The sequence below is a fragment of the Glycine max genome, chromosome 2 (assembly GCF_000004515.6).
Source record: "Glycine max cultivar Williams 82 chromosome 2, Glycine_max_v4.0, whole genome shotgun sequence".
NCBI classification, from domain to species: domain Eukaryota; kingdom Viridiplantae; phylum Streptophyta; class Magnoliopsida; order Fabales; family Fabaceae; genus Glycine; species Glycine max.
This window is the reverse complement of record NC_016089.4, coordinates 13,452,250-13,479,337: the sequence shown is the minus strand read 5'-3', so window position 1 is coordinate 13,479,337 and position 27,088 is coordinate 13,452,250. Positions and strand designations below refer to the sequence as shown.

General features: G+C 35.9%; 1 pseudogene; it reads left to right on the top strand.

The window, feature by feature from the left end:
• The window catches only part of LOC102670308 (phosphoenolpyruvate carboxylase 4-like), a 32,541-nt pseudogene extending 5,505 nt beyond the window's left edge, over positions 1 to 27,036 (top strand).
• Positions 27,037 to 27,088: the final 52 nt, after the last annotated feature.

Genomic DNA, 27,088 nt, shown 5'->3' with positions numbered 1-27,088 from the left:
CTTTGTTTTATATCATGTGACCTCTGGATACTGTTTGTCAAGAAGTAACACTAGTTCATGTGCACAGGCAAATTGAACCACTTAAAGATAGTATAGTTTTTTATTTTTTTTCTTTATTGTGTTAGATTATCATGTGAATTTGATGGTCCTTTTGAAACCCTTAATATTACCGTGTAATATTTTGAATGATGATATTATGCTCTATCTATTTATCCTTGAGGCTTTGGTCATTCATTTAATCCCTCTTTGGTCTTCTTTTATGCATTACTTCTTTGGTGCATCAAGGCATTGTCCTCTTGGCTTGGAAATTCCTTTAAAAATTATCCTGACGTATCTCTTTTGTGGCCTAATTTTCAGTAGACAACCCAATCACAAGGTAGATCAATTCAGTAGATTTCCTAATTTTCCATTGAATCCTAGATAATACATGTGTACATATATTCACTGTTGTCAAATCTTTTCCAATTGAATGATATGAGATTGACAATAGTTGCATACGTGTGGTAAAAGCTTTGAGGTCTTTTTTATATGTTTCCTCGGAATGTTTTTGCAAAAGGTTTCATATGATGAGGCAACAAAATCTGCTTTTTCAAATGGAAAGTTTTCTTCCGGCATGAAAATAGTTTGTAGATACTACAAAGTATTTTAAACCTTGGTGTGAGTTAGACTAATATAGATACACTATAGTATTTGATGATACACTGCAAGTGAAATGGTCATCCATTTATTGTTCTATTAATGCACTCACAATGTCTTTACATGATTAGCTGAAGATTTTTCTATATGATTTGTTCTTCTAGACTACGCCTTGTCACTGTTATATCCTCAAAGATATCTTTGATACTCTTTCAATCCACTTTTAAGACTTGATGATCACTTCTTTCTCTTCAGAAGGTAATGATGAGGAGGATCACCATGAGCACTGGAATGGATCTATGAGTAGAAGTCAGTCAAAACATCCTAATCAACAAGCTTCACCACTTCCGACTAAACTTCCAGCTGGAGCTCATATACCCTCTTGTGCTTGGCCTGGTACGTATAATTTTTCAAAAAATTGCTGTCTGGTTTTTTGTTTGCATATCCTGTTTTTAACTGGCATGTTCTTTTCTTCTATAACTGCAAAAAAATATTTACTTGTTGAGTGGCTTCTAACTTTAATAATCTTTAACAATTTTTAATTAAGGAATGATGCCCATTGCTGATTGCATGAACAAATGAATTGGAATCCTTCCAATCCTTTGAATAACTTCTCATGCTATCATGCATGAGGAATATAGTGCAATTTTATTCATATGCCGACATATATAAATTCTTGACCCAATCAAGTATGTTATTAACTTATTATCTATTAGTATGAAGTTCTGGTTTGAATGTTACATTTCATGTAGAAGAGGGTGGATCTGAGTATCCCAGACACATGCCAGGAGCTGATCACAAGCAACCCAATCACAAGGTAGATCAATTCAGTAGATTTCCTAATTTGCCATTGAATCCTAGATAATACATGTGTACATATATTCACTGATAGGGTGGTGAGACTTCAAGTTCAACTGAGAGCAATGGTGGCAGTCAAAATGTCCGTTCGTCAATACCAATTTTACCAAATTCCAGTTCTTCATTAGTTTCAATGACATACTCTCCTTCTTTCAACTCTAGTCAACTTGTTGCTCAGAGGAAACTGTTTGCAGAATCCCAAATAGGAAGGACCAGTTTTCAGAGGCTTTTGGAGCCAAACTCAGGTTCCTGGAATTGCTCCTTATAGAGTTGTCCTTGAATATATAAAAGTTAAGGTATTACTTCTGGTTTACTTCAACAATGCTTCAAAATTGGTTGCATGGACACATGTATTCAGTTTCTGCTGTTTTATTTTGTACAAAACTATGCTGCTTATGTCTTAGGAGTTTTTAGCTTTATAACCTGGCAGGCATGTACTAAATGTGCCCGTGTAGACTGTAGTTTGCAAATGAAATAAATGATATTGCATAACTTTTTGTTTGTTTGTTTGGGTTGGTAGAAACTACATTTTGGTTTAGAAGTGAAGTTCCACGGCAAATAATTTGGAAATATTGGGAGTCCAAAATATTTTCCCATAAATGGACAATCTAAAACCATATTTTTTTTTATCTTATCTTTATTTATGTTGTTGGCTTGATTTTTCCTTTAGGGAGAAAGACGTGGTTATGAAATTAAGTCAGCCGAACCACTAAGGATTGATATTATTGTAGAAAACGTTGTGGCAAATAAAGCTCTACGAGATTGATTTCAGCATATATTGATATTTTCTGTATTATTTGTAGATAAAGAGTGAAGGACTTTTGAACTTGAGCCTTGGCACTACGGATTTGAAATTCAATTGCAAAATGTCTTTGTGTAGAATGACAGATAGCAGACACATGGATCATTAATTTATATGCATTATTAGGAACGTTCCTGGATATGATGAAATCATATTGCTTTTTGGTCAAAGACTGTTAAATGTACTAATCTTGAGATCAATCCTATTTGCTTTGTTCCACGGCTTTCACAGTGAAGATGATTATATAGATAGAACCATATATACGTTAGGATATGTATAGTATGAAAATATATTTTCCTAGTTTTGATTTGAATATTGTCTGTGGAGGATTTGTATCCTGGGGTGCCATTAAAACTAAATCACATCTACATTTTTATTGAATATGCAGATTTTATATATTGCCTTAATAACCGGTAATATTATCTTTCGTTCCATGTGTTTAGCTTCTGAGAACTCGTAGACGGTTGGAGATTCTTATCGACATGGTCCATCTAAACATGATCCTATGGATTATTATGAAACAAAATATCAGCTTTTGGAACCTCTTCTCCTTTGTTATGAATCTTTGGTATTCTTTCTTTTCTACCCTTTTACCCTCTAATATTGTGCAGAATTATCATTTAGCTCTACATTTCTCCAGCAATTATGTGGATCTGGGGTGCTAGCTGATGGTCGACTAGCTGATCTGATTCGAAGAGTTGCTACTTTTGGCATGGTGTTAATGAAGCTTGACTTGCGTCAGGTATGTTTCAAAGTTTTTTGTTCATTATTGTTTGGATAATCAGTTGTGGCCTGAAACTAGCAGTGTGACAGGAATCAAGCAGACATGCTGAAACCATTGATGCAATTACAAGGTATTTGGATATGGGCACGTACAGTGAATGGGATGAAGAAAAGAAACTGGACTTCTTAACTAGAGAGTTGAAAGGGAAGAGACCACTGGTTCCTCCCAGTATAGAGGTGAGATTGTTATACATAGCAAAGCTTTACAAGCTCTATATCCAGTAGGATGGTAAAACTTTTCATTTTAAGAAAAGGAAAGAAGTTGATATTTAAATTATTTTGAGCTTCTTTTCATTTTTCAATATTATTGATTGAAGTTTGAGAGTTTATTTTGCATAACTTTAGTCTACAACTTTGACTGGTTACATTACCTATAACTTGGTTTTTTTCTTTTTAGGTTTAAAGTTAAACTCTAGATCTATGAACTTAGTTTATGGTGTAAACCAAGGCTAGTACACTACACTTTGAGGAAGTTCAAAGCCAGCTAAAAGTCAATTCAAACTTTGATACAAATTTACCCAAAATAAGGACTGAAACTCCTTCTATAACTGCCTATATCAGCAAATATTACAAACATCAACTGGTTCAATTAATCATACATATCTTTTTCCTAATTTCAATTAAGCTCATACCCCTTATCAAAATATCTAGAACAGAACATGCGACTGAAACTGTGTATTAGCACTTCAACATTCCTCCTTGATACGTAAACAGAGCTTCCAAGGAGTGGTTGATTTTCTTGCTCAAGAGTTGTTCAACCAGAATGCATCTATCATACTACACACCTACAAGACCACTTCACAAAAAAAGATGAGAGAGAAAGAGAGAGAGAGAGAGGGAGAGTGAGAGAGAGAGAGAGCGAGAGAAGGAGAGTGACAGACAGAGACAGAAGAAATGAGAGATGGAGCGAAACAGACACGGCGAGGACGAGTGTGAAGCAGTATCGAAACACGGCGAGGACTAGCACAAACAGAAGAACTCCAAACGGTTCCCCTTCAAGGAGATGGAGGAGTATGGATTGAAGGGAAGAACCATATGGAGGGCGACGAGTCAACATTTTCGGAAGGGACAATGACTACGCTGAGGAAGAAAACTGGACTAAGGTGGTAAGCAGAAGATCAATGAAGGTTATGCAGAAATCCTCTTTAGCGGGAAGACAATCACAAAATCTGGAGATAGGGGACAACAACAAACACTATCGCCTTAACTGGAGGAACAATGCCGACATTACCTCCTTTTATTTCACCCATTTCCCCGACGAAGCTAATGAAGAGTTGCTATGGAGGCACTTCAAAAACTGGGGTGACGTACGTGAAGTATACATCGCTAAAAGGCTCAACAAGCATGGCAGGAGATACAGGTTCATGCGGTTCAAGGGAGTCTCGGATGCAAAAGGATTGGAGGTGAGACTGGACAACATCTTCATCAACGATTGTAAACTATTTGTCAACCTTCGGATGTCATCGAGTCAGACGATGACACAGAGGACCGCCGACGATTGGACCGGGCTCGAGTATTGGTGCGGACACCGCTTCCGCCGTTGATAAGGTCGGAGGTCATCGTCCGTGTGGGGGAGCTTGAGTATCGGGTATGGATTGTGGAAGAGACAGGGTTCGAAGGTGGGTCGAACCGGAAAGGAAGCTCGTCGTCCGATGGGTGGTCGGAGATGATAACATCGGACGACGGTGGGGAGGTTGGCGATGTTCTTGACGACACTAATACCAATTTCTCCTTCTCGTCGGAGCTGCCCAACCAGAAATTGTCTCCGTCTCGTACCCAACGGGCAGAAGGAGGGACCGATGTGCGCTGCTGTGATCTTAGACCCCTAGGTAATATCCAGGCAGACGTTACACCCAAAGAAAAGTCAAAAGGCACTGTAGAAGGTATGCTAGGCTCTAGCTTTGGTAAGCTCAACCTAGGGGACAGCTTCGCAGGAACAGAAGAGGAAGCTGCTAACACCAAAGAGGTAACCTGCTATAATACCCTACAGGATGATCAAAGGCACAGGAATCACATAGAGGGAAAGTATTTGAATGGTGGAGCGAAAGTAGCTGCTGACCAGACCTTTATTGGGGAAGAAGAGGGACATGTCACGCAGTCTCTCTCTCCTTCTTTATCGGGGGAGATTCAACAAGGAATTGGGCCAGGTTGCATTAAGGGCCCAATTTCGACTCCAGGAGGGTGTAATAAAGAAGACATCCACCCAGTTGAGCTTTTGGGGGTGCAAGCTGTGCAAAATCAAAAAGAGGGTGGGCTAAGTAATGATTTAGGCCCAATTTTGAAAACTGACGGGTGCCATAAGGAGGAATCCCTACCTGTAATCCAATCCATAAAAGAGAATCCAGACAAGTATTCTAAAGTTTACTTTCGACAACAAAACTCTCTCTTTAAGGCCCGACTCTCACAGATTGAGGAAAAGCATCCTCAACTTCAAGATGGCATCCAGGCTCTAGCAGATCAACTTGCCAATCAGGATAAGGTCAAAAATCAGAGTTACGTGGACTCAGAAAGGAGGTTAAAAAGCATAATTGAGTGCAGTGATAAGGTGTTGCAAGAGGCTCAACAATTATGGCATCTCGGAGAAAACTTAGGCATGGAGACAGTTACAGATAACCTACATTTCCTTCACAGTTATGCTTCTATGGAGTGTAGAGACAGAAAAGAAGCTAAGGAGTTGGGGAATAGGAAACCTCATAAATGAATATCCTATCCTATAACATTAGAGGGTTGGGTCAGGAATTTGGTTGGGAAGCATAAGATAGATCTTCTTTGTTTGCAAGAAACAAAGAGGGATTCCATTGACAAGGCACTTTGTCAGGCTCTGTGGGGTCAGTCAGACTTTGATTGGAAATGGTTTCCTGCGGTCAATACAGCTGGGGGGCTTTTCTGTGTCAGGAATAACAATAACTTCCAGGTTGATATTAAAATAGCTGAAAGGGGTTTCATCATGTTGGAGGGGGTATGGCTGGTAGAAAGTCAGAGGGTAGTGGTGGCTAATATCTATGCTTCTTGTGAGCTAGAAAGCAAAAGACAGTTATGGCAGAGGCTATATTTAATGAAGAATCAGTCCCAGGTTCAGTGCTGGTGCCTTGTAGGGGACTTCAACTGCATTAAACACCCAGCTGAAAGAATGGGAAGCACTCTTTGTAATGCAGACACTAATCTTATAGCTGAATTTAATGAGTGGCTCGCTGAAATGGAGGTAGATGATATTCCTTGCTTGGGCAAGCCCTTTACTTGGGTTAGGCCTAATGGTTCTTGTAAGAGCAAGTTAGACAGAGTGCTGGTCTTTGATGATTGGGTATCCAAGTGGCCTGATAGTTCCCAACACAACCTTGAAAGGAACTACTCAGATCATTGCCCTATCATTTTGAATTCTAAAAATATTGATTGGGGCCTTAAGCCTTTTAGGGTTTTTGATGCTTGGTTGCACAATAAGGACTTCAATAAGGTGGTGAGGGACTGCTGGTTTGCTAATCAGCCTATGGGATGGGGGGGGATATGCCTTGAAATGAAAATTAAGCAAAGGTTAAAAACCTGGAGCAAAGAAAATTGTGTAGACTTGGGCAACAAGGTGAAGCTAATCCAGCATAATAAGCTGAATGACTTGGAGAATTCCCTCACAGCTCAACCTACTGATCAGCAAGTTCAAGAGCTCAAGAAAGCCCAATCTGACCTTTGGGAGCATTCTATTCTTCATGAATCAATATTGCGACAGAAGTCTAGATGTAAGTGGATCAAAGAGGGAGATAGCAACACTTCCTACTTCCACAAAATCATTAATTCCAGCAGAAGGAGGAATGCCTTGAGGGGGATGCAAATTAATGGTAGTTGGGTAGAAAACCCTGCTGCCATTAAGGATGCAGTTCTTCAGCATTTTAAAGGCAGATTTGTTGAACCTTACCTGCACAAACCCAACTTAGATGGGGTCTCTTTTAATGTCTTGCGTTCAATCCAAAGTGAGATGTTGGTGGAACCCTTCAAAGAGGAGGAGATATCTAGTGCAGTGTGGGCTTGTGGCAGTGAAAAAAGCCCAGGGCCTGATGGGCTTAATTTTAGCTTCATTAAGCACTTCTGGAAGGAGCTGAAACCTGAGTTCCTTAGGTTCTTCTTAGAATTTTATGTGAATGCAGTCTTCCCCAAGGGTCTCAACTCATCATTCATTGCTCTTATCCCCAAGATCAAGGACCCTCAACTTATTAGTGATTTCAGACCAATATCTCTAATAGGCTGTGTCTACAAAATTATTGCCAAAGTACTATCAAATAGGCTTAGCAAGGTTATGAATCATCTCATAGATGAAAGGCAATCAGTTTTTGTTAAAGGCAGACAGTTGCTTCATGGAGTTTTAATTGCTAATGAGATTGTTGAGGAGGTTTGGAGATCTAAAAGACCTTGTTTGGTGTTCAAAGTTGATTTTGAAAAAGCATATGACTCTGTGTCTTGGCATTTCCTCTTTTACATGATGAGAAGAATGGGGTTTCATGAAAAGTGGATTGGCTGGATTAAGGGGTGTCTTTCATCAACATCAATATCTATACTAGTGAATGGAAGTCCTACTTCTGAATTTAAACCTCAAAGAGGCTTGAGACAAGGGGATCCATTGGCTCCCTTTTTGTTTGACCTAGTTGCTGAAGGCTTGACAGGCATGATGAGGGCAGCTGTTTCCAAAAACTGCTACCACAGTTTTATGGTGGGAAAGAAAAAGATCCCAGTCAAGACTACAATTTGCTGATGATACTATCTTCTTTGGGGAACCATCTATGGATAATGTCACAGTTATTAAGGCTATTCTCAAAAGCTTTGAAATGGTATCTGGTCTCAGAATTAACTTTGCTAAGAGCCAATTTGGTGCAATCGGCCAAATCGAGGACTGGTGCAGATTTTTCAATTGAATTGACTAAGATTTTTTATTTTTTCTTATATTATTTAAAATGGGGTTAAATGAAGTCCTTCAAATCAATTATTATATCCAGTTCCATCAAGACTAAAAAAAGGGTATCTACTCATCTAAGTTTTTTGTTTTTTGGTTTCACAAGAATTCTGAGTGTTTTGTTTCTGGTTTCACAAGAACGACAATTCTTTTATAGAAAATAATATTGTTTAAGGTACTACTGAATTTTTTTATGGATGGTACTATTGAATTTTAAATATATACATTTTTTTTTATCAAGATCTAGTTTGTAGCAAAAAGAATACATCAAACTGCTCCATACAAGCCTATGGTCTATCCTATATAGAGCCTAGGTTAAGCCAAACTTTTTTTTTTATATAAAAAAAGTTAACCTTATGCATAAAATTTTATAAAAAAAACTTATTTGGTTAAAAGGTAAAACTATAGGTCATTTAAAAAATCTTTTAAATGTAAGTTAAGTAAATATATATTTGTATTAACATTATTGATTAATAAAAAATATTATCAATATGATTTTAAAATAATTATTATTAAAATCAACAATTTTATCATATACGACAATGTATAATTGAAGGAAAATATACTTATATATTAATTTTTAAAATAATGTAATTATCTCCCTACAAAATTTATTACATTTATTTTTACAAGTTTATGACAAGTGTTGTAAACGACTATTATTATCGGTCCCAATAAACTAAATTAAGTCCATTCTATGGTAGTTGATGGATGTCCATTCCATAATGGGGCTTTGTTACACGCACCCAGCATAAGAGATGGTGCACCCATCAAACGAGTGTTGAAGCTTAAGGATTGTCCAATCCATAAGTGGTTCAAATAATTTTATTTTTATTTTTTTTTCAAAAATGTTTTACAAATTAATTTAAAATTAATGACCCAAACAAGAATCAAACCTTCGAGTTTTGTGTTATTAGCACAACACTTTAACCAACTAAACTAATAAATCAATTATATTATAAAATAATTAATGTCACTATATGTAATACTAAGATTTTTAATATTTAATGCGCATGAAAATTTAGATAATAAATTTTGTAACAATTAATTTTGATCTAACAATTAATTTGTTTACACATGTTCGTAGAAAAACAACCACTAGACCACATGTCATTCACATATTGGATAATTCAACACTGCAGAAGTTGAGTGTTGACTAGCAACATAGTAACAATGTGGTGAAACAAGAGCCTAAAAGAAATAGAGAACAAAAACAAAGTGGCGAGTCGGAGCTGCGGGTGGTGGTTGTCGTCTTCCTCTTGAAGGGCAGATTGATCCTCCTCGGTCGTTGCCGCTCCGCTGTCGGCAACGCCACCTTCACCTTTCTAGGCGGCCACCTCGAATTCGGTCACTCCCTTACTCTCTCTCATATTATGTTTTTTTTTCGTCAAACATTTTGAAAACGAAATAATCGAGTAATGCTTAGTTTTGTTTTTATATTATTATTATTATTATTATTATTATTATTTGAACTTAATATGGGCGTAAAAATAACTTAGAATTTTATATAAATTATGAATTTTTATTATTATTAAACTGACCTTAGTTAGTGCAGCTTATTTTTTTTAAGTGCAAATTTTATTTGTGTTTAGTTTAATTTTGATGCTTTATTATTAGTAATTTTGATGCTTTATTATTAGTAAAACAAAATTGTATTATTAATTAAATAAAACATGTTAGTAATATATTTTTTTAAATATTCTTTTAAACATAATCTTTATTATGAACTATTTTTTTAAAAGAGTTTTACTTTTTAAATTTTTAATAAATTTTAAATAAAAAATGTGTTAGAATTAGATGATTATGTTCCTAATACTTTTTAATTAAAGTTACTCTAAGCATTATTTTTAAAGTAATTTTTATAAAATAAAATTAAAAATTATCATTTATAATTAAAACCCACCAAGGTTAGCTGGGTGAAAGGAAAGTTATTAAGTTTGTATGATGTTTTATGTTTAAACTCCATTACTGTTATTGTAGATAACTAAAAAAATATAGTACTTTGTTTAATAATTAAATGATGAGAAAAGAATTATGCATAGATAGTGTAATATATTTTATAGAATCATCTAATCACAATTCATCAGGTATGGTAAGTTTGATTTATTCTATTATTACATAGATATTAAACTCTTAAATGATAGTATAAATATAACAAATTGTTAATTAAATTTATTTTATCTAACTAATTTGGGGGCATTTTAATTTTTCAGGAGAGTTTTGAGGAATGCGCTGCAAGAGAAGTGAAAGAGGAAACATAGTTGGACATAGGAAACTCAGATTTTGACAGTAACAAACTATGTTAGAGCAGCCAAAAAAGTGTCACTATGTGACCATTTTCATGAGGGCAATGGTGGATGTGGATGTAGTTAAAGAACAAGTTCCACAAAATCTTGAACCTACCAAGTGTGATGGTTGGGATTGGTACGAGTGGGATCATTTGTCACACCCTCTGTTTGGGCCTCTTGAGAAAATGGTCAAAGGAGCTTTCGACCCATTTCCAATTTGATTTTGGTAATTGGTATGATTTTGTTTTGTGAGGATTCTTGGATTCTTGGAAATTTTTTGTTTAGTTTAACATATTGTGATGAAAACAATTATGGTTTGAATGACATTCAGGATGCACGTAAATTTGTAAAACGTCTAATTCAGAAGCAACATTGATAGTGTTTGAATTAGGGTCCATTTATTCAAACCTATTTATTAAAAAATATTTTTTAGATAAAATAAACAGATTTTTTTATATTTTGATATGTTTGAAACTGCTTTTGGTTTAAAAAATATTAATTTCTACTTCTTTTTGAGAAGTTAACTTTATATGTTTCTTAAAAAAACACTTATTTCATAATTTTTTTAAAGTTTAAACAAACTGATCCTTAGTTAAATAATAAAAACAATCAATTATTTTATGTTACAAATTAACGTAAAAATAAAAAATAATTAATTATTCAATATTTTAAATATAAAAATTTAAATAACATTGAAGTCTAACTTTTGACAAAGAAAGAATATTTTGGTAAAGTTAAAAAACGTTAAAAAAATTAAATTAAGAGGAGAAATTCATTTCATTATACATAACTATATTATTTGATGAATATTTTTAATTTTTATAATTGTAGTTAAGTTGTTTTTATTAAACATATAAACAGCAGGATTTTGGTTATATATATATATATATAAAGTTTTAGATCATAAATTTTACTCTAAAAAATATCCCACACTATATTCATGAACACCAAATCCTTTATCTTCAAAATATCATGTGTCTAATCATTTCGTCTAAATGGATGGACAAAATCTAGTATTGTTTTCTTCTAAAGTCAATTCATTAGAAGACATTGTGGACATTTGTTTGGTACATTTGAGATCATGGTCATAGTTAAAAAAAGCATGATTAAATCATTTTTTTCTGCTGGCATTCCAATCTAGGAGCTTGTTTCGAATTTAAAATGGGAGGGAACCATGGCTTGAGAGCTTGAGGAATGAGAGTAAAATTGAAAGGAAATCTTAATATATATTTATACAAATCAAGTTGAGTCTTCAGCCAATGTTTCTCGCCCAAACTTAACGAAGACTTTATGTATTTTTTTCCAATTTGTTATTGGAATTTTGACAAGAGTATTAAATCCCTCAGGTAGCAATAGCGATAAATAGAGTCGTCTCCACAAAAACTTGTGCAATAATTAGGTTATTTAATAATAAATTTAATAGACTATGAATTTCAATGTGATTAAGTGATCAAAAGTAAAGTCTTAAAAAAAGTAACTACAAATAGAAATATCATAAGGGGTTAAATTGTAATTTTAGAATTTTCTTAAGTCTTTTTTCGTGAAAATTAAAGTTATCATTTGAAGTATAACTTAATAAAACGAGATAACAAATTTGCGCAAAAACAAGTTTAGACGATGGAAACATATTTTAAAAAATAGAATATGTTTTTCAAACAAGATCAAATTCAAACACTATGTCAGTTTAAGACAAAAGATAACTAAAAAGAAAGTAAGACCCATATTTATATTGGTTTGTCTCTACCATTCAGACTAAGTTCAGTTTTTGGTTAGCAATCAAGTTTCACTAATTTCACAAAAGTTACAAGTATTTGTCACTGTTACTTTTAGCTCTCACAACAAAGTTTATCGCCAAGCTTTAACAACCGAATATTCTTTGTCCTACCAAGCCACTGTTGGTTCTATACAAATCAGAAGATATGTTGTTTGATTTGCTAACTGATTAAATCTTAATCATCTTACAAACAAATGTGAAATCTAAGCATTTAGTTTTTTGTCTTAGAGTATTCAAGATGTTTTGAGAGCTTTTCAAACTTTATAAGAATATACAAAGAGTTTTCTACATAAAGAATTTGAATGATAGCGTGTAGGTTCGTTACTCATTTCTTCAAAGCATCTAGTATTTATAGGTTTTCATTTTCAAGTGTTTGTTGTTTCTAAACGATTATAATTTTCCTTTGAGCTTGCATCTGAAGCTTGTGGTTATTAGATCATTTAATGCTTGCATTAAACGCATATCCTGCTTCATGTAGGAAAACCACTATGATTGGCTTTCGTGTTGATCACTATAACAAAAAATCAGTTCCTTTTAGTCAAAGTAGATCTATCACAGTAAAACACATCTTTTGATGTTGTTTGGAAACTTTTAGAACTTAAACTTCATTTATTCTTCATAGGATTCGACAAATCCTGAAAGAATGTCTTGTGAGACAATTTCTGCGAAATGAACCTCAGACACAAAGTACTAAATGAAGTCTTAAATGTCATCTTTAATATTGTATCAGATCATGACTTATTCATATTTCTGTCTGAAATATCAAACAGAAGATCATGAAGCATAATCTGATATCACATAAGACAAAACTTTTAACCGTTGTATTTATTTGTATCTAATAAAAATAATTAAGGGTCTTGATTCATCTTAAAATATCTTTTGACTTAACAATAACAAAAAGTAAAGACAATTGCATAAGAGTAAAGAGTTAAAAAGGAATAAAGTTGATTGTTGATTTTTTTCAAACACTTGGTGTGCCCAGAAAACTTGGTTTGTATCAATGGATGAAATCATTGGAGATTAACTTCATTGGGTTAACGTAACATGCATTACAAATTATTCCTATTCAATTAAGCATATATTTTCATTAACCTGCAATTTTTGCTAACCTTAATCTTTTAAGTGAGAAAACCAAAGTGTCTTGATTGCACTATCAATCCCTTGAGTAATATAATCAATTGACCAACAATATGAACTAGGGTTTTAAATGATAACCAATAATCGTTACCCTATCCCTAGGCATAAAGTTCATTGGTTGATCTCTTTTGTTCTCAATCCAATTTAATTTTGCAAAGCAATTGAATAGAGAGAATCATGCAATAAGATGATCAGACCAAGAAAAAATAATAAATATAGAAGAGAAACAATAATAGTACTTTATTGAATAAGGAAAATACAATAATTACATGTGAGCAGTATCCAATTACATTAAATCCCAACAAACAAAGGATTTAGCTACTCATAACCATGGGAAAAGAAAAATTAATAAACAGACAATTAGGGATGAATCTCTAAGCATGGAAACCAGCACACAACTCTCTCTTACCTTTGTGCCTTGGAATTCATAAACTTTGGAACCGTTGCTTTGTGTTTTAGGCCACCTTTTTATACTACAAGTGGGTTCATAGCATTAGGCATTTCTAATAAACTCGTTTAAACGAGGCACACACGACTTGGTTAAGTGAACATAACATAAAAAGTCTTATAGGGGAATCACACCCCCAACGCTCAAGCAACACTGCAGACGATCCGAGTCTCTCTCATGCATCGTCCAACAACACAGACTGTCCATTGACATCCTTTTATCGACCGCGTTATGGAGGTAGACATACCCTTGGGGTGAAAATCACTTAACCTCGAGCGGTATGATGAGACAACAGATCCAGACGAGCATTTGGACGCCTTCCTAACATAGACAAACCTTTACACCAATGACGACACAATTCTATGTCGTGTCTTCCCTATATCCCTCGAGGGAGCAACATTGACATGGTATGGTGGACTCCCACCAAGATCCATAGATAGCTTCGACACCCTCATCGAACGATTCAGTGTGCAGTACGCCACCAGTAGGTCTCATTGCATGACCTTGGCTGCCTTGGCCAGTCTACGACAAGCAGACGATGAATCCCTCAGAAAGTTCATTGGCAAATTTGGGCGCACAGTCGTCCAGATCCGAAATCTCAACACTGAGATAAAGTTGCATTCCATGCTTCTCGCACTACACCCTAGCAAGTTCGTAGATAATTTGTGCAAAAAACTACCTGGTAGCATGGATGAGCCGCACGAACGAGCCAAGGGTTACATCCAGATAGAAGAAATGTCCAAATTCTGGAATGAAGTCTACCAAGTCAAACAAAAGTGTGAAAGGTGCAAAGCAAACACCAAGACCTACTTGCACAAGTCAGATAAGAGGCACAAGCTAGACAAGTGCCAACCTCTCTCCAAAAGGCCCGGTATGAGCGTTACATACCCTTGACGGCCAATCGTACCACGATTCTTGAGGAAGCCTTCGACCTGGAGGTACCTGTCCGGCTACCCCAAATGAAATCTCTGAGGCCAGGGTCAGACGCAACCAAGTACTGCAAGTTTCACCGCAGTATTGAACACAACACCAAAGATTGTTGGGCCTTGAACGGCAAGATCGAAGAACTTATACAGGCTGGATACTTAGCCCAGTTTGTTAAGAGACCAGACCACTACCAGGCAGGAGCAAGGCCTAAAGGACATCAAGAGGAGCAACACAAGAACCAAGAAGTAGACAGGAGAAGAGTGGAAGACCGAGGTAGACAGAGACAACAACCACAGCGGCACGAGCGACCACCTTCACCAGAATAGGAATCCGCCAGCACATCAGAGGTGTAATCAACACCATCGCTAGAGGCTTTTCCTATGAAGGATAGTCCAACCAGTCCCGAAAGCAGCACCTACACACTATCTGGGACATCAACATTAATTTTGTCGACACCTCCTATAGCGAAGTGTCCCTCCTATCACCTTTACGGCACAAGGACTTCAGGGGCATCAATCTCATCAACCAAGACAATCCCGGTGGTTGTCTCCATCATCATAGTGAATTTCATGGTGTCTAGGGTCCTCATCGACCAGGACAATTTCCCTAACATCCTGTATTGAAAAACATTCCAGAGACTCGAGGTTTCACTCGACATTGTCCACCCTTACGCAAGTCCATTCCTCGACTTTATAGGCGAGAGAGTCGAAACCCGAGGCTATGTGGACTTGATGGACCACCTTCGGTCAGGGCAAGCTCTCTAGGAGCTTCACCATCAGATATCTACTGGTTGACGCGACCACATCATACTTTGCCTTAATAGGAAGAAAGACACTCAAGGATTGGGAGCCATATCCTCCATGCCCCATTTGACAACGAAATTCCCTACACTGACATGGGAGATTGTAATAGTTAAGGCTGACCAAAAGTAAGCACGCCAGTGCTATGCAGAGAGCCTGAAGGTAGCACCATATCCTCCCATTCAGGAGCCTGCCATGCCTCACCCTATAGTGGCTGAATGCACACAAGTCATGACAGTGGATGAAGGGTCTCATGTTCGAGCCTTAACTGTCTACCAAGCTAGCTTGGGGGTGAATTTGACATAGATCCGCGATATGACACCTTCAATAGAGGCCTGAAACCCATTGAAGATCTTGCGCAGTTGCAACTTAGACCTAAATTGGGGTAGTGCACATGGCTTAATAGAGACCTCTCCGCTCATGAATACCGGTGCCTTGCTGACATGCTACGCAAAAACATTGATCTCTTTGCCTCGCAACCATCTGAAATGTCAAGAATCCACCTTGACATAATCTTCCACCAACTTGCTATCTGGCCCCAGGCCAAACAAGTATCATAGAAGAAAAGGAAGACGAGAGAAAAGTGGCATAAAGCTGTCAAAGAAAAAGTTGACAAGCTACTCCACGCAAACTTCATCAGAGAGGTTAGGTTATGTACCTAGCTCGCCAATGTCGTCATGATCAAAAAGGCCAACGGCAAATGGCGCATGTGCATCGACTACATTGAACTGAACAGGGCATGCCCCAAAGATGCATACCCTATATCCAGCATCGACAGGCTAGTCGATAGATCATTCGGGTTCTAGGTGCTAAGCTTTCTAGAAGCCTATTCCTGATACAACTAGATTAGAATGCATCTTCCAGGCGAGGAGAAAAAAATATTCATCATTGAAGATGCCAAATTTTACTAAAGGGTCATGCCTTTCGGCCTAAAAAACATAGGCGCGACATACCAACGACTGATGGACTGAGTCTTCAAACAAAAATCATATGAAATGTCGAGGTACATGTGGACGACATAGTTTTCAAGTCTCAAAGCATACCCCAACATGTGGCGGACAAGGAAGAAGTCTTCGGGGAACTACAAAAATACGAATGCGCCTTAACCCTAAAATGTGTACTTTCGGAGTAGGCGGCGACAAGTTCCTTGGTTTTATGATCACCCACCAGGGGATTGAAGCTAACCCCGACAAATGCACTGTCATACTGGAGATGCATAGCCCAACCAACATACAAGAAGTTCAGAAGCTCAACGTAGGCTAGCATCCCTGTCTAGGTTCTTCCCAAAGCTCACCGAAAAGGCGAAACCATTTTACAAACTGCTCAAGAAAATTAAGCCTTTTTAATGGAACGAGACTTGTGAACAAGCCTTTCTAGCTTTCAAGAAGACCATAACCACACTACCATCTTTGAGTCGATCAAGGCCAAGAGCACCCTTGCTCTTGTATCTCTCAGTAATTGACGAAGTTGTCAGCTCAGCCCCTATACAAGAGGAAGGGAAGAACTAACTCCCTATCTACTTCTCCAGTCATATGCTCCATGACACCGAGAAACGCTACAAAATGATTGAAAAGGTTGCGCTAACACTCATTCCCTTGGCCCAACGACTCAAGCCTTACTTCCCGAGTCATCAAGTGGTAGTCAAGACGAACTACCCCATCAAGCAGGTTTTTGAGAAATCCTGAACTCGTAAGAAAGATGGTGGCCTGCTCCATCGAACTTTCAGAGTTTGACATCCAGTACGAACCACGCGACCCCATGAAGACGCAATTCATGACTGAATTTTTGGTAGAATTCGTCGGAAACGACAAACCACCCTAGACTGGTGGATCCTTTTCGTTGACGGTGTGTCCAACGTAAAAGGAAGCGGGGTAGGGACTATCCTCGAAGGCCTTGACAATATCACTCTAGAGCAAGCCCTCAAGCTCAACTTCAGAGCCTCAAACAACCAGGCAAACCACGAAGCACTCATTGCAGGTCTAAAGTTAGCAAGAAAAGTTGAAGCCAAGTGGCTACGAAGCTACATAGACTCATAACTTGTCCAAGGACAGGTTGCCAACATATACCGGACCAAGGAAACAGTACTACTCAAGTACTATCACATAGCGAAGTCTCTCATCAACAATTTTGGGTGTTTCTAAATGTATTACATCCCCAGGGAAAGCAACATTTGAGTGGACCTACTCTCTAAGCTAGCTAGCATTAAGAAGGTGTTGGCACCTCAAGACAATCATCTAGGAGACACTTTAAACTCCAACCATAGATGCTGAGGAAATTATGGCAGGAGAAGAGAAGTAACCAAACTAGATGATCTCCTACAAGAACTTCCTAATTTGGGGGGTCCTATCGCCAAATGAGGACGAAGCCCAACACCTCAAATGTAAGGCCAATTACTATGCCATCCTTGATGACAAGCTATTCAAAAGAGGGTTGACAGCATTCTTACTCAAGTGCCTAAATAGTCAACAGACAGACTACATCATGAGAGCACTTCACGAATGGATTTGCGGTCTCCATACCAGAGGACGCTCCTTGGCCACTAAAGCGGTGCGAGCGGGCTACTACTAGCCAACACTTAGGATAGACACCCTCAACTTTACCAAGAGATGCCGAAGATGTCAAGAGTTTGCAGACGTTCCATGCACTTCTCCTAACAACCTTCACAGTCTAAGCTCCCCTTGGTCTTTCGCCATGTGGCGCTTGCCCTTTCGCCATGTGGGAATGGACATACTGGGACTGCTACCAAAGGCCCTAGGAGCTGTGAAATACTTACTTGTCATTATTAACTACTTCACCAAGTGGATAGAAGCAAGACCACTTCAGGAAATTATGGCCAGCGAGGTGGAAAAGTTCACCTAGAAATACCTTATCTCCAAGTACGACCTCCCATATGCTATCGTCACGACAACGACACTCAATTCAAAGCTCAGACTTACGAAGACTTCTTGACAAGGATAGGGATCAAGCACCTAGTCACCTCTGTTGAACATCCTTAGACTAACGGACATGCAGAGGCAGCTAATCGAGTCATTCTCAGGGCCCTGCGTACTAGACTTGACAAGTCTAAAGGCCTATGGAAAGAAGAACTCTACAACATACTCTAGGCGTACCATTGTACACCCTAAACAACCACCAACGAAACTCATTACCAACTTACATATGGCACAGACACCATGATCCCCATAGAAGGTGGGGAATCATCAACAAGGAGACTATTATTTCAGCAACAACAAAATGAAGAAAATATGAGGGTGGAACTTGAAATCATTGATAAAGTCCAAGAAATGACAAGGATTAGAGAAGAAGTTGCCAACCAAAAGATACAATATAAAGGTTCAATCATGAGCCTTTCAACCTGGCGACCTCGTATGGCGAGTCCGAGAGGAAGCCAAAAAAGATCCTAGAGCGGGAAAGCTTAGCCCCAACTGAGAAGGTCCCTTTAGGGTCACAACCAACCATGACAATGGAGCGTACTGCCTACAAGAGCTAGATGGCAAAGTAATTCCACGAACGTTGAATGCCACCCACCTGAAGTTCTACTTTAGCTGACCTACACTTTAAACCTAATGTTGTAGTCTTTTCCCTAATCAAGTCTTATGTCCCAAAAGTAGAAAAATCAAGGGTTTTGGTTTGAAGGGTTTTTAACGTGGCACATCTGGGGTAATGAAGGGGATTTGTACTTAATTAAATACATTGAATAAAATTTTGCATCACTTCCTTTTGACATGTCTCTTATCAAGACAAGAACATCCATAGTCGTACCTACAAGGCTCTTAAAACCCAAGGTCCGTCCTTGGGAAGCCCTCCTTCTAAGCATCACGACTCCAGTATATGTCACTCACGATGAGTGACATACATGCAGAGCGTATACTATATAACTCCAGTATATGTCACCCACGACGAGTGACATATATGCACGAGAATTTAGTTAAGCCTCTAGTGCATGCCTCCTACGACGAGTGACATGCACGTAACAACACGTTATTAAGTCTCCAGTACGCGCCACTTCGTAAGAGGCATATATGCAAGAGCATACTACTAAGTATCCAGTGTGTGTCACCCATGATGAGTGGCATACATGCAAGAGCATATTTTCATCGCGACTCCAGTATGTGCCACCCACAGCGAGTGACATACATGTAAGAGCGCATCACTGTGACTCCAGTACATGTCACCCACGGTGAGTGACATATGCCCACAAGCACTCTACCAAGTCTCCAGTGTGTGCCACTCACGGCAAGTGACATATATGCAGAAACATATCACCACGTCTTCAGTGCATACCACCCATGGCGAGTGATATGTATGCAATGTATGCAAGAGTACGGTGCTCAAAACCCATCGGAAAATTCCCTGGTCAATCCTCCAAAGGGCTCGCGAAACCCAAGGTCCTCCTTTGGTGAGTCCCACTGATAGACACCACCGTGTCTCCAGTACCTGCCACTTTGTAAGAGGCGTGTATGTAAGAGCACAATACTTGCACTGCACGCAAGACTCATCAAACCCAACCTTTGCGCTTGATGATCCATAAGGGTTTACAAAATCCAAGGCCCGTCCTTGGTAAGCCTCGACACAACTCCATGGAAGTACAAAACCCAGGGCAAACACGTCCTTGGTCCAAGGCTCGACAAACCCAAGATTCACCCTTGATGGGCCCTTTCCATTACTAAGTTCCATCTTCATAGGAACTCAAGGTACGCAAGGTTTACCCTTGACAATTTTTCCTATTCCTAACTTTCTTCCTTTTTAACTCTTTACTCTTATGCAATTATCTTTACTTTTTGTTATTGTTAAGTCAAAATATATTTTAAGACGAATCAAGACCCTTAATTATTTTGATTAGATGTAAATAAATACAAAGGTTAAAAGTTTTGTCTTATGTGATATCAGATTATGCTTCATGATCTTCTGTTTGATATTTCAGACGGAAGTATAAGTAAGTCATGATCTGATACAATATTAAAGATGACATTTAAGATTTCATTTAGTACTTTGTGTCTGAGATTCGTTTCGCAGAAATTGTCTCACAAGACATTCTTTTAGGATTTGTCGAATCCTATGATTAATAAATGAAGTTCAAGTTCTAAAAGTTTTCAAACAACATCAAAAGATGTGTTTGAATTTGATCTTGTTTGAAAAACATATTCTATTTTTTAAAATATGTTTCCATCGTTTAAACTTGTTTTTGTGAAATTTTTTTATCTCTTTTAATCAAGTTATACTTCAAATGATTACTTTAGTTTTCAAAAAAAAGACTTAAGAAAATTCTAAAATTACAATTTAACCATTTTCTTATGATATTTCTATTTATAGTTACTTTTTTTAAGACTTTACTTTTGATCACTTAATCACATTGAAATTCATAGTCTATTAAATTTATTATTAAATAACCTAATTATTGCACAAGTTCTTGTAGAGACGACTCTACTTATCGCTATTGTTACCTCAGGGATTTAATACTCTTGCCAAAATTCCAATAACAAATTGGAAAAAAAAATACATAAAGCCTTTTTTAAGTTTGTGCGAGAAACATTGGCTGAAGACTTAACTTGATTTGTATAAATATATATTAAGATTTCCTTTCAATTTTACTCTCGTTCCTCAAGCTCCCAAGTCTCAAGCCATGGTTCTCTCCCATTTTAAATTCGAAACAAGCTCCTAGATTGGAATGCCAGTAGAAAAAAATGATTTAATCATGTTTTTTTTAACTATGACCATGATCTTAAATGTACCAAAAAAATGTCCACAATGTCTTCTAATGAATTGACTTTAGAAGAAAACAATACTAGATTTATTCCATCCATTTAGACGAAATGATTGGACACATGATATTTTGAAGATAACGGATTTGATGTTCATGAATATAATGTTGGAACTTTTTGAGAGTAAAATTTATGATCTAACACTTGATGTATATATATATATATAAAACCAAAATCTTGTTGTTTATATGTATAATAACCAAAATCCTGTTGTTTATATGTATAATAAAAACAACTTAATTACAATAATAAAAAAATTAAAAAATATTCATCAAATAATATAGTTATGTATAATGAAATGAATTTCGCCTCTTAATTTAATTTTTTTATTATATTCTTTCTTTGTCAAAAGTTAGACTTCAATGTTATTTAAATTTTTATATTAAAAAAATTGAATTATAATTATTTTTTTATTTTTACATTAATTTGTAACATAAAATAATTGATTGTTTTATTATTTAACTAAGGATCAGTTTGTTTAAACTTTAAAAAAATGTGAAATAAGTGTTTTTTTAAGAAACATATAAAGTTAACTTCTAAAAAATAAGTAGAAAATTATTATTTTTTAAACCAAAAGCAGTTTAAAACATCTCAAAATATAAAACAATCTATTTATTTTATTTAAAAAATATTTTTAATAAATAAGTTTGAATAAATGGAATGTAATTCAAACAATATCAATATTGCTTCCGAATTAGACATTTTGCAAGTTTATGTGCATCCTGAATGCCGATTCAAACCATAATTGTTTTCATCACAATAAGTTAGACTAAACAAAAATTCCATACAAAAACATATTAAACCTAACCCAAACGTACGATTATCCAAGAATCCTCACAAAAAAATCATTACCAATTACCAGAATCAAATTGGAAATGGGTCGAAAGCTCCTTTGACCATTTTCTCAAGAGGCCCAACCAAAGGGTGTGGCAAATGATCCCACTCATACCAATCCCAACCATCACACTTGGTAGGTTCAAGATTTTGTGGAACTTGTTCTTCAACTAAATACATTTTAACACATAAGAGAAAGTGTGTATGAAGGAGTGTGTTAAAGAGTATGTTAGTAGCATTTCTCTTTTTTTTTAACAATAAAAACAAGGCTAAAATATATTTTTTGTTCTTATAAATATCAAAATGTTTGGAATTTATCCTTGCAAAATTTTCAGTATGTTTTTCATCCTCACAAAATAGAAATGTGTTGTTTTTTTGGTTCGAAGCTAAGCTTGGACGAATCCGAACCTAGATATTTTAATTGTGTCCACTAAAAACCAGACACTATCCTACTTTTTCTTTCCCTTTCTCTCTCTCTCTCTCTCTCTCTCTCTAATCCAACCTCTCTTCCTTCTCTTTCTCTACCCTTCGCAGTCTCTATTTCTACTCCGAACCCTTCTTGCCCTTGCCCCCTTGCCTTTCCTCCTCTCACCTCCATGACAACCTCGATGACAAGTTGTTCGCCTTCCCCTCTTTCTTTCTCCCTCCAAATCTAGGACTCCGACAATGACTTCCTCCTCATCAAGTCGGTCCTTCCACCTCCTCTATTGGCTCAACCCTGACACTGTGCACCACTGTCTCTTCCTCCGATGGATGCCTCTACATCGACAACCAGATTTGCGAGGGTGTAGGGTGGAGGCTTTGCGAGGGTGGACTTGCAATTTGTGAGCCTGAAGTTGGCCTCTATTGGAAGCTTCTTGATGATGCGTTGGGTGACGATGATGGTGTTGTCAGTGATGACATAGAACTCTGCTAGCAACACCGTGGTTCTAGCCACCAATTGGGCCCTCAATCTGAAAAAATTACATTTAAAATTTAACTAAAAGATGTCACTTAGGTTCAAATGCATTCAAGCTTAACTCTTGACAAAAAAATAACATATTTGAATTTTTTTAATATATATACCAGTTTACTAATGTATATATACTTGTTTATACCAGTTTACTAATGTATATATACTTGTTTTTTTTTTTAATATGAATACGTTAGCAAGTTATACCTAGATATTTTAATTAATATATAATTAGAGTTATATTATTATTATTATTATTATTATTATTATTATTATTATTACCAAATACTCCAATATTTCTATGATAAAAGCAAATGCACTTTGACAATTAAAAAGTTACCTTTCTTATAAAATATGATTTTTCTATGAGTCTAGCATATTCTGATTAATATATAGGAAAAAATAAAAAAATATTAGTCAATTCAATTGAAAACTGATGAAAACCATAATTTTATTTTTTGGAAAACACATGAATTGTCCATGTCATTGGTCAAGAAAACCCAAGAAGAAAAAACTAAAAAAAAGAAATTGATGATGAACAAGTCAAGTCGGTTAAAAAAAATTAAATTGCCAGAAAAATGGTTACAAAAATTCATTTTAAATAATTTTTCATTTTGTTTACTATTTTATTTTATGAAACAATAATTGACTAATATTTTTTAATTTGAAAAACCGTCTTTAAAAGAAGGTGTTCAAGATGATTTTTATAGAATCTTCTTTGATTTGAAGCTTAACACACCGGTTTTTGCAAAACAATCTTTGGTTTAAAGCTAAGCACAACGGTTTTATCAAAAACCATCGTTGAGTTTACAACAATACCAATAAGAGGAAACATCTTATATGTGGAGTATTAAGGTTTAATCTAAAAAATTCACATGATTTATTAAAAAAATAACATGAATTTTTAAGTGGTTAATTGGTCACATGACATTAAATCTTGATCATTCATGTTTGATTAGACAGTCCAAATTTAATCTTCTAACCCTCATATAAGATACATTCCTCATATATCTATCTATATATGGGGAATGTTAACATAGACCCACTTAAAAATTAGAAGGTCTATATTAGCATCTAGTATCCTTTCATTTGAACAAAAAAATCACTCTTAATTTAGATTAACATAAACTAAAGGACAATTACATATGTAAACTACTATATTTTTTAACGAGAAATGTTAGGGTCACACATTCTTTTGAACACACATTCTCTCATTTGTTGAAATTTATTTGAAATCACAAAATTCAGTGAGTCCCACATAGTATTCAATGACTTTCTCTCTCTTGATTTTGCAGTTTTCAATACATTTTAACACATTGGAGAAAAGTGTGTATGAAGGAGTGTGTTAAAGAGTATGTTAGTAGCATTACTCATTTTTTAACAATAAAAATAAGACTAAAATATATTTGTTGTTCTTATAAATGTCAAAATGTTTGGAATATATCTCTGTAAAAAATTTTGTATGTTTTTCGTTCTCACAAAATAGAAATGTGTTATTTTTTGGCCCGAAGTTAGGTTTGGACGAATCCGAACCTAAGTTTCTCATGTGTGTCCACTAAAAATTAGGCACTATCCTACTTTTTCTTTTTCTTTCCCTTTCTCTTTCTCTCTCTCTCTAATCCAACGATCCCAGCCTCTCTTCCTTCTCTTTCTCTACCCTTCGTCCTCTTTGTTTCTACTCCGAAGCCTTATTGCCCTTGTCCCTCCTCCTCTCACCTCCATGACAACCTCGATGACAAGTGGTTCGCCTTCCCCTCTTTCTCTCTCCCTCCAAATCTAGGACTCCGACGATGACTTCCTCCTCATCAAGTCGGCCCTTCCACCTCCTCTGTTGGCTCAACCCTGACACTGTGCACCACTGCCTCTTCCTCCGATGGATGCCTCTACATCGACAACCAGATCTGTGAGGGTGTAGGGTGGAGGCTTTGCGGGGGTGGACTTGCAATTTGTGAGCCTGAAATTTGTCCCTATTGGAAGCTTCTTGATGATGCGTTGGGTGACTATGATGGTGTTGTCAGTGATTACATTGAACTTTGCCAGCAACACCGTTGTTCTAGCCACCAATTGGGCCCTCAATCTGAATCTCTTGCCTTGGACGTGTGTGGTGGTTGTTGTACAGCCACAAATTGTGATTTGATCTTTTAATTTTTATTTTGTAATTTATGATTGTTTTTAATCACCAAAAATTACATTTAAAATTTAACTAAAAAATGCCACTTAGGTTCAGATGTTCAAGCTTAAATTTTGACAAAAAAATAACATTTTGAATTTTTTTAAAATATATTCCAGTTTACTAATGTATATATACTTGTTTTTTTTAATATGAGTACGTTAACAAATTATACCTAGATATTATCTTAAAATAAACCAATAATATAATTTATTAACACACTTAAAATACACCAATAATATACCTAGATATTTTAATTAATATATAATTAGAGTTATATTATTATTATTATTATTATTATTATTATTATTAAATACTGCAAATGCACTTTGATAATGAAAAATTACCTTTCTTATAAAATATGATTTTTCTATGAGTCTAGCATACTATGAGTCTAGCATACTATGATTAATATATAAATTTTTTTAATTCATAAAAATCAAACTCGTCAAATAAATTTATAACAATTCAGTGCTCAGTTGACTAAGTTACACCATAAATGAATATTTTTCATGCATTCGAATTTTAAGCATATTAAAGTATAGACTTAATCCTTAGTTTAAATTAATATTATTAAAAGTATAGACTTAATCCTTAGTTTAAATTAATATTATAATAATAATATGATCCTAAAACATTGGAGAAAAGAATTGTTAATTTATGTATTAATCTATAAAGTGGATGGAAGTAAAACGTCACAATTTCACAACGGTCCCTTCCTCCGCGCCAGTTAGTTATTGTTTGCCACCTTATTATATGCCACCACTTTCTCCTCTACTCACTCCTTCAACCACACACATATTAACCCTCTCTCTCACTCTCTTTCTTCTTCTTCTGTATTCGTTTTTTTTTGTGTGTGTTAAGTTTTTTGTTGTGTGTGTGGGAACATTACAATAACGGACATCACTGACGGAGGAAATCTCCTTCCAGGGCTTCGAAGATGACTGTAAATTGCTAGGGAACCTTCTCAACGACATTCTCCAGAGGGAGGCTGGCTCCACCTTCGTTGACAAGCTCGAAAAAATTCGAGTCCTTTCACAGGTTCTCATTTTTTCTTTTCTTTTTTCTTTTCACTTAAAATAATTGTTTTTGGGTTTTTAATCAATACCCCACTTTTTTTTTTTGGTGTTTTCTTTAATGGGTTTTGCTTCTTTACCTTTTCCTAGAATGATTGGAGTATGCTGTTAATGATTTTAACTTGATTTTGTGAATTTTCGGTGATGGGGTTCTAATTTCTTTTTTCTTGTTATCTTTGTTCTTGTCGTTGTGATTTCATCACTGTTTTATCAATTAGTCTTTGGTTTTGTTCGGTTGTGGAGAAAATGGGCGAAGGTTGAAACATGACATGCGTAATGCATTTAGACTTTCATGATGCATGCATGTGGGGTTCTTGTTTTATGCAAAGACTCAAATAATGACTGAGCTAAACCTCTTATGCTGGAAATTTAATTGCTTTTTTAGTTAGTTTTTGGGTTCCTCATGTTACGAATGGAATCTTCAATATTCCTTGTTCAGTTTGGAAATTCAATTGCTTTGTATCAGTTACAGTTTTTGCCTTTAGTGAATCATCATTTTGGTTCGTGAAAGTGTAATGCATTGTCACATAAATTCATCCTTGAAATTAAAGAAATTTCTAATAAGTCTCTAGAATTCATTAAGTCCTTAAACATAACTACTTATTGCCATTTTGGTCCCTAAACATTTATTAATATTATCATTAATTCACAATTTTCTTATATTTTTGGACTAATGTGATAGACAGATTGTATTTTCAGGAACTTATTTAAAATTTCCTTAGTTTTAGCTTTTAGCTAGGGACTATATGTAAGAACTAATGTAACAGACTCAAATGGTGGTTTACTCTTTTTTTTCCTAACAAGCAACAGTGCTAACAAGAAATGTAGCGTGTCATCCAATCATGAATTGCCATATAATTGAAAAATTGACCTTTATTCATGTGTGATTTCGTCGGTAATTGGTTAAC